The sequence below is a fragment of the Cnephaeus nilssonii genome (assembly GCF_951640355.1).
Source record: "Cnephaeus nilssonii genome assembly, chromosome: X".
NCBI classification, from domain to species: domain Eukaryota; kingdom Metazoa; phylum Chordata; class Mammalia; order Chiroptera; family Vespertilionidae; genus Cnephaeus; species Cnephaeus nilssonii.
In genome coordinates, this window is record NC_137071.1 from 47,773,297 (window position 1) to 47,787,027 (window position 13,731).

The window sequence follows — 13,731 nt, forward strand, 5'->3', positions numbered from 1 at the left end:
GAGATCATTTGGTTGGTACCCTCCCTCTGGGAAGGACTGTGCCTCCTCACTCAAGATATGGCTACTGTTGAGTTCACTGGATTTCTCTCTTTCCAACTGAGGGGTGTGAAGGCCAGGAATGAGGCTGTAGTTGTTCTAGTTTAAAGATCACCCCAGCCTTCTCAAGACTGCCCCCTCTAGTTCAGAGTCAGATTCATGGACTGGGACAAAGGTGGTGGTGGCTTGCAGCTTTGGTGTTACTAGGTAAGTGTAAGGTGATTTCCCAATATAAGGTAATAGTGAGAGAATTCTGAAAAATCTCAGGGCTTCCTGAGTAACTCATTAGACAGAATTTTGAGAAAAGGCCAGTTGTTCAGTGGACTCCCAGTCAGAAACCAGGACTTTGTGGGTAGCCAATTAAGGGGCAAGCTTAAAACTGGACAGGGAGAAATGTCATCCCAAAGGATGAGACAAGTAGGAGGCAGCCTATTCCAATCCATGGACACTGGCTGTATGACCCCTTAGAGCAGAGGTTCTTAACTAGGACCTCGAATTGGGGGTTGGGTCACTTTGAATTTGGATGGGGAAAAAATGCCTCTTTATTATCACTATTTTCAAATAGAATTGATGAGTGTAGACAACAAACCACAGAAGTGTTAGCAGTACTTGTGAATGTATTAGTAATAAACATCGCAGAGATGTGCACATCATATGCCAGTTGCTGCAGATATTTCATTTATGCTTATGACTGTTTTGAAATTCTTATAGATATTTGAACTACCATTAGGTATGGTTATTTAATGCATAAATCAAGAACCCCATGTTACTATGCCACTTTTTTGTAATGTTTTGATAACTGTGCTTTAATATGTTGAGTTTCCTTTGTAAATCTGTTTTTTATTTTGTGCATTAAAAATATTATTCAGGGAAGGGTCCATAGGCTTCACTGTTCTGCCAAAGGGGCCCATCACCCCCCAAAAGATAAAAACTTATTGAGCTTTATTGAAGTCAAATCAAGTCCATCATAGGCTTGACTCAGGTAATAAGAGAAGGAAACACTTTTTCTGTAAATGTATTTGTTTCTATTGTTTCATATTTTCTTCTTGTTTTCCTTTGTATTCATCTTAACTTCCTCAAAAAGACCCCTTTGATAAGTTCCAGCCCTTAGCTATGGAAGTGAGGGGCACAAGAATGTCCTAAGAGACTTGTCATTGTGATGGCAGCCACCACTTCAAGTCTGGATCCCAGAGAGATGGGGCAAAGAGAGCAGGAAGAAAAGGTCAAAAGAGAAAGAGCTGTGTGAGCTGGCCTCTTTAGGTGTTGGGTTTATCCCACCACAGAAAGCTTTTGTATGGTATTTGACACAAGGGCTCAGATTGTTCTGGCTCTTCTGGGGAGCTGTCCTCAAGGAAATGTTCTCACTTTTCTCCCAGAAAAAAAAGTTTATTCTTAAACATTTTTTTCTCTTCCTTTCCCCTCTCAAAGGACACTGTCTCTGGACAGGGATAAGGTAGAAGGCATAGCCAACACTGAATATGTAAGGGTCCAAGAAGGTGAGAGCTCACTTCCTGGTAATGCCCACCCCCAATCTTACCAGCTTATAGTCATCCTGAAAGAGCTGGAGAAGTGGACTGAGGATGTCAGGGACAAATGATGGCATTGATGTGTCTTATGTAAAAACACTAATAATAAATGTGAATCTTTTCTTTCACCTGCATTTTTTAAAGTTTTTAAAAATCGTGCTAAAATATACATAACATAAAATCTACCACCTTAACCATTTTTAAGTGTACAATTCAGTGACATTAAGTACATTCACAATGTTGTGCAACCATCACCACCATTCATCACTAGAACTTTTTCGTCATGCAAACCTGAAACTCTGTACCCATTAAACAACAATCCCCATTCTCGCCTCCTCCCAGCCCGTGGCAACCAGCCTTCTACTTTCTATCTCTGTGAATTTGACTACATTGGGTACTTCATATAAGTGGACTCATACACTATTTGTTCTTTTGTGACTGGCTTATTTCATTTAACATAATGTCTTCAAGATTCATCCGTGTTATAATATGTGACAGGATTTCTTTCCTTTTTAAGCCTGAATAATATTCCAATGTCTGTAAATATCACATTTTGTTTATCCATTCTTCTATAGATGGATACTTGGGTTGCTTCCATCTCTTGGCTATTGTGAATAGTGCTGCTGTGAACATGGGTGTTCAACTATCTCTTTGAGACATGATTTCAATTATTTTGGATATATACCCAGAAGTGGAATTGCTGGATCATATGGTAATTCCATTAAAAAAATTTAAAAACTGCTATACTGTTTTCCATAGCAGCTGCACCATTTTACATTCCCACCAACAGTGCACAAGAGTTTGAATTTCTCCACATCCTTGCCAACACTTCTTTATTTTCTTTGTTATAGTAACCATCTTAATGGATGTGAGATGATATCTCCTCGTTTTAATTTGAATTTTCCTAATGATCAGTGTTTTTATCATCTTTTCATATGCTTGTTGGCCATTTGTCTTGACTTTTTTCCAATTGATTATCATTCCATTTGTCTTCCTCTACTGATTTAGGTATTATACATTCTGTTTCTATTCTTTTAGTGATTATGCTAGAAATTACAACACAAATCCTGAGTGTTGGAGGTTACCAAGCATCTAACAGTTGTGATGTACACAGATGTACCTAAGAGATACTCAAATCAGTTCAGCAGTAATAGAGAAAATACTAATTATAAGACCTTGGCTGTCCATGTCCCTACTATCTAGTAACAAAGATAAACCAATCGCTCATTCCACCATTGTTCACCATTGTTCATTTTATATGTTAGTGCTGGACATATGCACAAGTCACTACAATGTAGGACAGACTGTGGTAAGTGAAAGAGCCACAACAAATTGATATTAGGGTTTCAAAAAAGAAATTATTACACTAAGTTGAGAGGATCAGGGAAGGCAGGAAAGGAAAGCAGTGTGGCATGATGAACAGGATGTGGGTTCTGGAGTTTGTCAGACTTGGATATAAAACAATTAGCTGTGTGACTTCAGACAAGTACTGTAACATCTTGATGCCTCAGTATCTCCATCCTCTAGCCTGGTCCACAGTAAATGCTCCATACCAAAAAAAAAAAAATTGTCCTTCCTCCCTCCTCTTCTCCCTCCCTCCTCCCCTCCCTCCCTCTCTTACATCCTTCCTTCCTTCCTTCCTTCCTTCCTTCCTTCCTTCCTTCCTTCCTTCCTTCCTTTCCTTTCCTTCCTTCCTTCCTTCCTTCCTTCCTTCCTTCCTTCCTTCCTTCCTTCTTTACTTCATTCTTAATTTCCTTCTTCTTTCTCACCCTCTTTCCTTTATTCCTCTGTCTTGCTCAGAGCATCTCTCAGTGCTTCTCCTTCCCAAATGATGTTCAGAATCATGGCTAATTACTGAGCATTACTGAAAGTGATGGGAGAGGAAAAATGGAAAAGGGGAAGAAAAAGGCAAAGAGACAAGAAGGAGGGAGGGAAGAATGAGAAGAAAGGAATTAAAAAACTGTTTGAGGGAGATGTGGAATATAAATGCCCATGACTCTTAGAATTAGGCAACAGCCCTGAGAGCCCTCTGAAGGCCAGCTCCTATATCAGTGATGGGCAACCTTTTGAGCTTGGTGTGTCAAACTTCGCCAAAAAACTGAGCATAACTCGGGTAGTGTGTCACTTTGAGGAAAAAACTAACTCCAAGACTCTAGTCGCAAATGTTTCATCCTCAGGAGCAGCAAATGTTTCATCCTCGGCATGCGGCCGCGTGTCATCAGAAATGGCTACACGTGTCAGTGCTGACATGCGTGTCATAGGTTCGCCATCACTGTCTTATATAGAAGATGGCTTTCAATCTGTCTCTTCTTTTCTGGGCTTACTAGTATATCACGATCTACCTAAAATGTTACAATACCCTCTTTCCTAGCCCTCTACTCTCTACCCTCTCCAATCTACTCCACTGCCTACTCCCAGAAGAGTCTTTCAAAAGCATCTTTAATTACAGCCCTCTCTTGCTCAAAAATAGTCAGTGGTTTCCCATCGCTTACTCAATGAAGCATAAATGTGTTAGCTTGGACATTCAAGGCCCTCCTCCACTCTCTGGCTCTCTTTACCAGCTCATCCTCCTACTCTTACCCTATATGAAGCTTGTCTTCCAGGCAATCTATTCACAAAACAAACACTAATGGTACTCTCCCGCTGCCTCACCTCTGCTCTATTTCCTCCACTGGAAATGCCCTGATCACTCTTCCTGGATTATCCATGGACAACCCTTCCTTTCAGATATTGCTTAAGTCACAGCTTCTCTACAATGTTTCCCAGACAACCAGAGACTACATCAACTCTAAAAATCCAGAGCACTTTGTACAAACAGGTTGGGTAGCAGCCTTTATATTTGTTGTCCCCTTCTACCCAATAAGCTCCATGAGAACAGGAGCCAGCCATGTCTTGTCATTATTATATTTCTCCTAAGACCAGACTTGACACTAAATTGACAATTCTTCTAGATTTCTGCTTCCTCAGTAGAGACCTTTAAGTCCACCTCTTGTTCTTTTTTCTCTCTCCTGAACATCTGTGTGTGTGTCTTCTTTCTCTAGTTTCTTTTTAAAAAATTATTTTTATAAATACACATTACTTATATTTCTAGTTTCTGATACTACAAAAACAGATCATTGTCTTGGAAGTCACACAGACCAGGTCTGCCACTTACTTGCTATGTGACCCTGTACAAATAAGTCACTATTATTTTCTATGTGACTTTGAGCAAGTCATTCACCCTCCACCATTGTAGAAACAGAGCATAATACCTGCCTTTGAAGACCATTCCAAAAATCAAAGAAGCAAGAAAATCCTTAATAGATATTTATTTTCTTTCCTTCTGTTATAGAAATTGGCATTAACTAGATCTTAGAAAATTAGGCAAATAGAGACTTTGATACATTGCCAGCATTCCCACAGGCCCCTTCAAAGCATTATTCACTAATCCTTTTCCTTCACCCCATACATACAACCAATAACCAAACCCTGAAAATTCTACCTCCATATTATCTTTCAAAATGATTTGGTAAATAGCAACCCATTTCAGGTTCCCATTGCCTCTCACCTAAATCATTGCAACTCTTAGCTTATCTCCCTGCCTACGGTTTCTCTTGTTCCCACAGTTAGCCTAAAATACCTTCCTGATACACAGATATGGTCATACTACTCCTCTGCTTAATAACCTTTACTGGTGTCTCATTCCCTTCAGCACCAGTCCTAATCTACCCAGCTTCCTTCCCAGCTTCATCTCCTATTCCATGGCTTCCTGAGTTTGGAGGTTATGGTGTTACCCATGGGCTTTAGACTCCTCTACCTCCAGGCCTTTGCTAAATTTCTTCCTTGTGCATGGAAGGCTCTTCCTTCACTAATCTATATGTGAAAATTATATTCTTCTTCCAAAAATTCAACTTAAATCTTCCCTTCTATAAGAAGTCTTTCTTGATTCTCCATTAATAAGGAATAGTCTTTTCCTTAGGTTCCCATAGAATGACATTGGAGCTCTGACTGCATAGTTCTTACTCTCTGGGATGTATTTATGGTTCATTCTTCCCCACTAGACTATAAATTTCTGGAAAGCAAGAAATTTATTTTCTACATGTGTTAATATGAGTTAACACACACATTGTGCTTAAAATAGCTCTTGAAACATAATAAAGACTCAACAAACACTACACTTTCTCCCCCAAAGCTTGGAGTGAAGGTACATGACCTCTCTGAGCCTCGGCTTCTTCATATGTAAAACAGGGATGATAAAATTATCTACTTTCAGGGTCATGAGAGGATTAAATGAGATAATGTACCTTAAGTGCTTCTTAATTAAAAATGCTGGGTACATGGTATCAATGACTGTACTTAAATTATTTTCATAATTTCCATATTTACCCTTCTCCTTCTAGTCCCCAGCCCTGTCTGCATGGCCTGTAGCACAGAGATTTCACATGAGGTGTGCTCATTCAATGTTTGTTGAATTATTAGATTACCTTTTATTCCCACAGATTCTTAGATCTATAGTTAATTTGGATCCAAAAAATAACCACAAAACCACAGATACTCACCTTGGACACACCAGCCATGTTCTTAGATTTTTTTAAGGCTTTGATTAGAATGCTGGGTCTTTGCTTTACACTGGAAATAACTGATTTCCTATAGCCTTATACACACATGCACACCCTGGAACCTCAGAAGGCCTTTCCTTGTTTGGAATAAGGGCATTGGTGGTTTCTCTTACTCTTAGCTTTCACCTACTCATGGAGAATTTTGAAATCAAACTTCTACCAGTGGTACAATTTAATGTAACATTTTATTATGGGTCATCTTGCCCCTGCTTGGCACTGTGCTGATGGCTGTTTTCAAGAATCTTACTGTCTAGTAGGGAAAGGGCCATACGTGTAAGCTACTAACTACACAAGCAGCAAAATCAAACAGGGCAAGTAGAAGCATAAAGTAATGTGCTGTGGGTATGTGGAGGAGGAAGCCCTTAATTCTGACTAGAGAAGCAGCAAACATATCACCAAAGAGGTATCATGTGAGCTAAGCTTTAAAGGTTGGGAGAATTTTGATAGGTAGAATGTTGGGGATAGGGTAGTCAGAATAAGAACAACATCCCCAAAGGCATGAAGATGTGAAATTACATGATGGACTGAGGAAATAGGAGTAAACTAAGGTAGTTGAGCCCCTGTTTCCCATACTTCAGCCATTTACATCCCACCTTCTGGTTCTTTCCATGGCTGAATACCTCCTATGCTATTATTACTGAACATTTTTCCAAATTGGTTCATTTATGTAACCTAAATTTATTTATTTCAACCAGAAACTTTATATCACTGCCATGAATTCACTTTTATTCATTACACATTAAAATAACTTTTTATCCATACACCAACTCACATCATCTAGTGTCCTTTCAGTGGTATGGGACCACACTTTGAGGAATACTGGGCTAAAGCATAAGGGGTGTGAATGCAGGTACTGAGAAATGAGGCTAGGAAAGTGTGGGGGGGTGCAGTCCATAGAGAGCCTTAAATGCCAAGCTAACATGTTCAGACTTTATTCTGTCAGCAGTAGGAAAACATAGAAGGTTTCTGAGGAAGCAAAGGACATTATGACTGTTCTTTAAAAAATTATCTGGCAGTAGCATGTAAAATGGACTGGAGAGGAAGAGACTAGAAGACAAAGAGTAGACACATGACTGCAATCTAGACCAGAGGAGATCAAGTCCTGGACCAAAGAAGTAGCAATGGAGACAGAGGCAGGAGGGTGAATTGGAGAGATTTTTTTTTTTTTTTTGGAAAGGGAGAGAAGTCAATTACAGCTCCAAAATATTGAAACTGAGATTTTTCCCGAGGTCTGAAAGATGAATAGCAACTAGTCAGGCAAAGAGCTGAGGAAAGAATCTTCTAGGTAAAAGGAACAACGTTCACAGAGTTGAAAGAACTGACAGAACAGGATGGTGGCATGCAGAGAACAAGGTGGTGGCCGGGGCTCCATCATGGATGGCCTTTGAAACCAAGGTTACAAGACTGGACTTGATCCTAAGAGTGATGGGAAGACATGTTAGTTGTTGAATTTTTAAATCAGCATTTATTCCCACAGCTTATTATATATATAGTTAATTTAGATCTACTAAGTAATCACAAAGCCACAGAAATGCATCTTTGATAAGCCAGCCATTTTTGGTTATATGTGGCAGAGGGACAGTCTCTGATTTTTATTCAGCTTGCTACTGTGTCATGGCTCAAATGGAAGCACAGGGCCTACTTAGGAATAGTGGCAGTCATCCAGGAGATAGGTGATGAAAGTTTGAACAAGGTAGTAGCATGGAGATGGGAATAGGATAATTTGAAAGATGTTTGGAAGACAGAACTGACAGGAAGCAATAAGAACAGGTTAATGGTTAAAGGTACAGTCTCTGGAATAAGACACGTTGTGTTCTCAACTTTGGGTTCCCTACAAGCTAGCTATGTGACCTCAGGTGGTTATTTAACCTCTCTTAGCCTGAGTTGCTCATCCACAAAATGAGAATTACTGTCCTAATGAGGTATGTACAAAAATTAAATAAAATATGCATGTAAAACAGTTTTACATAATGAGTATATAGTAAATATTGGCTATTACTATATGGGGAAAGTGAGCAAGTGAGATGAATCAAAGATGACTTGAAGAGAGGACAAACTTAGATTCATATTGGTACTATCTTTAAGTAATCCTTTGTAATTTGAGGCTGTACAGGTTTAAGAAAGTCAGCACCAGAGATATATTACATAATGATAAAAAGGTCAATTTACCAAGAAGACATAGCTATCCTAACTGTATCCACCTAACAATAGAGATTCAAAATATATGAAACAACAACTGACAGAACTGAAAAGAAAAATAGACAAATCAGCAATGGTATTTGGAGACTTTCTCAAAAACTACAAACAACCAAAACCCACCCTAGATAAAATAGGTAATCTACAACTACTAATTAAATTAAATATCAATTATGGAAAGTTAAAAACTTTCCAAAACAGTAATCTGCAGGCCTAAATGGATTCCACCAAACAATTTAAAGGATATATATCACAGATTCTACACAATCTTATCCAGAAAATAGAAGAGGAAGGAACACTTGCCAACTCCCTTATGAGGCGAAACCGTGATGCCAAGGCCAGACAAAAACAGTACACAAAAAACCTATAGACCACTATTCCTTGTAAATAAAAATGCAAAAATCCTCAACAAAATCCCAGCAAATTGAATCCAGCAATATATTACAAAGCATAATATGACACGACCATGTGAGCTTTATTCCAGGAATGCAAGTGTAAATACTTGAAAATTAATCAATGTAAACTATTAACCATCCAAGAAAGAAAAAACACATGATAATATAAACTAATGTAGAAAAATCAGTTGACAGACATCAACTTCAATCATGATAAACTCTCTCAGTAAACTAGGAATAGAAGGAAACTTCCTCAACTTAATAAAGACCATCTACAAAAAACCCCTAAAGTTAACATTATGCTAATGGTGAAAGACTTAAAGCTTTCTTCCTCAGATTGGGAGCAAAGCAAGATGTCCACTCCTACCATATACATTCAACATCACACTAGCAATGGCAATAGGGCAAGAAGAAAAGCATGCAGATTGAAAAAAAAAAAAAAGATCTAAGAATGTCCTAATTCATAGATGATATGATTGCGTAGAAAATCCCAAGGAATTTACTAAAAACAAAAACAAAATCCCTCCCAAGAACAAACAAATCAGGTTAGCAAAATGACAGGATACAAGACACATATAAAAAAGAAATCAGAAACACCAATCAGAAAAGATATATGTACCCCTATGTTCACAGCAGTACAATTTACAATAGCTAAGATTTGGAAGCAGCCTAAGTGCCCATCAGCAGATGAGTGGATTAGAAACCTGTGGTACATCTACTCAATGGAATACTATGCTGCTGTAAAAAGAAAGAACTCATTCGCATCAGCATAGATGGACCGGGAGAGCATTATGCTAAGCAAAATAAGCCAGTCAGAGAAAGAGAAACATCACATGATCTCATGTATTTGTGGAATATAATGAACATAAATTGATGAACAAAAATAGATCCAGAGACACAGAAACATTAAACAGACTGTCAAACCTCAGAGGGAAGGCAGGGGAGGGTGTGTGGGGGGAGATCAACCAAAGGACTTTTATGCAATGCTTATAGCATAACCAATGGACACAGACAGTAGGGGGGTGAGGGCATGTGCTGGGGGGGGGGGTGGCCAGGTAGAGGTCAATGGGGGGAAAAGGAGAATATGTAATACTTCAAACAATAAAGAATTTAAACAATGGAGATAAAATTAACTACATTTCTATATACTAGTAGAGAACAATTGAAAATTTAAAATAGAAACTTAAAAAACAATACCATTTCAATACTTCCCAAAAGTGAAATATGTATGAATAGATTTAACAAAACCTTTACAGTATTTGTAGGCTGAAAACTATCAAATATTAATGAAAACAATTAAAGACCTAAACAGTTAGAGTTATACTGCATTCATAGATTGGAAGACTCAGTATGTAAAGATGTCAATTCTCCCTGAATTGATCTATAAATGTAATGCAATTCAAGTAAAAATCCAAGCAGAGTGTATTAGATAAGAATTTTGCATAAATATTAAAATTTCCAAATTTAATAAAACACTATGGGTGTTATAAGGGAAGAGAAAGTCTGTTTTTAGAAAATACACACTTAGCTTTGGAGAAACCAAGATGGCGGCATAAGGTAAACACCTAATTGTTGCCTACCACAACAATTTTGAAACTACAACTGGAAAACAGAGCGCACACCGTCCAGAACCACCGGAAAGCTGGCAGAGTGGAAAACCTACAACTAGAGAAAAAAAGAGAGGGGGACGCTGAGCCTCAGGAGCTGTGGAGGTGCGGAGATCCGTGAGCACGGAAAGGGCGGGCGGCTGAATATGCGGCAGGCTTGCTTGCAGCGCGCAGAGAGGGAGGGCAGCAGACGCTGCGTGGCTAGCTTTCTCGTTTGGGAGAAAAACAAAACCTCCCGACTGCACTAAAATCCAGCTGCGGTCGGGAAGAAACTGGTCTGTTTGGCAGTGGGCGAGGCTCGAAAGCTGCCTTCTCTCAGAGGTGCGCAGCCATTAATTTGGGCACAGAGAAACCACCCCTCTTAGGGCAGAGCAGACGGGAAACCAAAGTTTGTCTGCGCCACCCTGAGACTCCGCCCCATCTAAGCTGAGCACAGAAGCACTCCCAGCGGAGACACTGCTGATCCTCACAGCCAACTGGCTTGGAGATCAGTTCCCGCCAGTGATACCAACAATCCCAACCACTCTGAACTCCAGTTTCTGGGGACACACGGGGGACCCAGACGCCTACGGGACTCTCGGCCATCGGTCAGAGAGTGAGAGTGACTTTTCTGTCAGTGTGGACGACACCAGATTTCAACCACTCTCATAAGGGACACATTCAAGAGGCAGACTCAGTGAGCACCAAAGCCCTACTGTGTCTCCAGCACAGCAATTCTTCCGTTATAGACACAGCAGGCCCTCACAACCAATTGGACTGGAGGTCAATTCCTCCCAGTGTACCAACAGCAATCAGGGCTTTTAACTACACCAAGACTTTCTACTCAGCCCACAAAGGGGAGTACCAAGAGCGACCACCTAGGGTGATTGGGGAAGCTGAGCTACCGGCCCCTATAGGTCACTGACCACACAAAGCCACTCCATCAACACAGGGAGGCAGCCAAAATGTGGAGACATCGAAGCATGTCACAAGTAGGAGAGATAGATGAAAGCAAACTAATGGACGACACAGTGTTCAGAACCATAGTTATAAGGTTACTCAAGAATCTTCTAAAAACCACTGATAAACTTGAAGAGACCTTCAAGGACCTTAATGAGAATACCAAAAAAATGGAAAAGGACCAGTCAGAAATTATGCATACACTGTCTGAAATAAAGAATATACAGAATAGACCACTGCACCCAAAGAGTCAAATCAAAGATCTGGAATACGAGGAAGAAAAAAACACCCAACCAGAGAGGCGGAAAGAAAGAAGAATCCAAAAGTGTGAGGATAGCATAAGGAGCCTCCGGGATGGCTTTAAGCGTACTAATATCCGAATTTTTGGGGTGCCAAAAGAGAGAGAGCAAGATACTGAAAACCTATTTGAAGAAATAATGACAGAAAACTTCCCCCACCTGGTAAAAGAAATAGACTTACAAGTTCAGGAAGCGCACAGAACCCCAAACAAGAGGAATCCAAAGAGGACCACACCAAGACACATCATAATTAAAATGCCAAGGGCAAAAGACAAAGAGAGAATCTTACAAGCAGCAAGAGAAAAACAGTTAGTTACCTACAAGGGAGTACCCATACGACTGTCAGCTGATTTCTCAACAGAAACTATGCAGGCCAGACGGGAATGGCAAGAAATATTCAAAATGATGAATAGCAAGAACCTACAACCAAGACTACTCTACCCAGCAAAGTTATCATTCAGAATTGAAGGGCAGATAAGGAGCTTCACAGATAAGAAAAAGCTAAAGGAGTTCATCACCACCAAACCAGTATTATATGAAATGCTGAAAGGTATTCTTTAAAAAGAGGAAAAAGAAGAAAAAAGTAAAGATAAAAATTATGAACAACAAATACATATCTATCAACAAGTGATTCTAAAAATCAAGTGAATTAAAAATCTGAGGAACAGAATAAACTGGCGAACATAATAGAATCAGAGGCATAGAATGGGAGTGGATTGATAATTTTCAGAAATAAAGGGGTGTCTGTGTGGGAGGTATGGGAAGAGACTGGACAAAAATCACACACCTATGGATAAGGACAACAGGGGAGAGGGAACCGGGTGATGGGGAGATATGGGGGGGGAAAAGGAGAAACAATTGTAATAATCTGAACAATAAAGATTTATTAAAAAAAATACACACTTAGGTGTTTAGGGGCAAAGTGTTGTCATCTCTGCAATGTACTCTCAAATACAAACATATATATTTATATCCTATATAATAAAGAGGTAATATGCAAATTGACCCTCAAACCCTCGCACAAGATGGCCACCCCCATGTGGTCAAAGATGGCCACCACAAGATGGCCGGCAGGGGTGGGTAGTTGTGGGCGATCAGGCCAGCAGGGGAGGGCAGTTAGGGGCGACCAAGCCAGCAGGGGAGGGCAGTTGGGGGTGACCAGACCAGCAGGGGAGGGCAGTTAGGGGTGACCGGGCCAGCAGGGGAGGGAAATTAGGGGCAATTGGGCCAGCAGGGGAGCATTTAGGTGTCAATCAGGCTGGCAGGGGAGTGGTTAGGAGGTGATCAGGCTGGAAGGCAGGCAAGTGGTTGGGAGCCAGCAGTCCCAGATTGTGAGAGGGATGTCTGACTGCCCCGTGGGATCGGACCTAAACTGGCAGTCAGACATCCCCTGAGGGGTCCCAGATTGGAGAGGGTGCAGGCTGGGCACCGCCCCCTAGTGCACAAATTTCATGCACTGGGCCTCTAGTGTATTTATATTTAGAGATAAATCAAATGTAAAATGTTAACAAGAGGGAGATATAGTTGAAGGTTATATGGGATTTTATTAAAATACTAGGGGCCCAGTGCATGAAATTCGTGCACTGGGGGGGGGGGTGTCTCCTCAGCCCAGCCTGCCCCCTCTCACATACTGGGAGCCCTCAGGGGATGTCCTACTGACGGCTTAGGCCTGCTCTCCATAGGGAGTGGGCCTAAGCCGCAGTCTGGCCTCGCTTTGTGAGAGACAACCGGGCTGATCAGGGAAAGGCACCAGCCCCATCACCCCGCTGCTGGAGCCACTGCCAGTCACCGCAGCCACCAAGGTGTTTTCATCAACACGGACTCCAGTCCCTTCACCAAGAAAAAATGACAACTTTCTTTAGGCATTTTCAAGATGTGTCTTTCATAGAATATGACATTTCTTTCTTTTTTTTTTTTTATCCTCACCTGAGTATATGTTTCCATTGACTTTTAGAGAATGTGAAAGAGAAAGGGAAAGACAGAGAGAAACATCAAAGTGAGAGGAATACTTTGATTGCTTGCCTCCTGCATGAGCCCTGACCTGGGCCCCAGCCAGGGAGGAGCCTGCAACTTAGGTACATGCCCTTGATCAGAATCTAACCTGGACTCTGCGGTTGGCAAACCTAGTCATTATC

General features: G+C 40.6%; 1 protein-coding gene across 1 annotated transcript in view; it reads left to right on the forward strand.

Moving 5' to 3' along the window:
* DGAT2L6 (diacylglycerol O-acyltransferase 2 like 6) overlaps positions 1 to 13,731 on the forward strand; it is a gene marked incomplete at both ends in the record, with an annotated part of 32,455 nt that overhangs the window by 174 nt on the left and 18,550 nt on the right. The gene's annotated exons all lie outside the window — the stretch shown is intronic.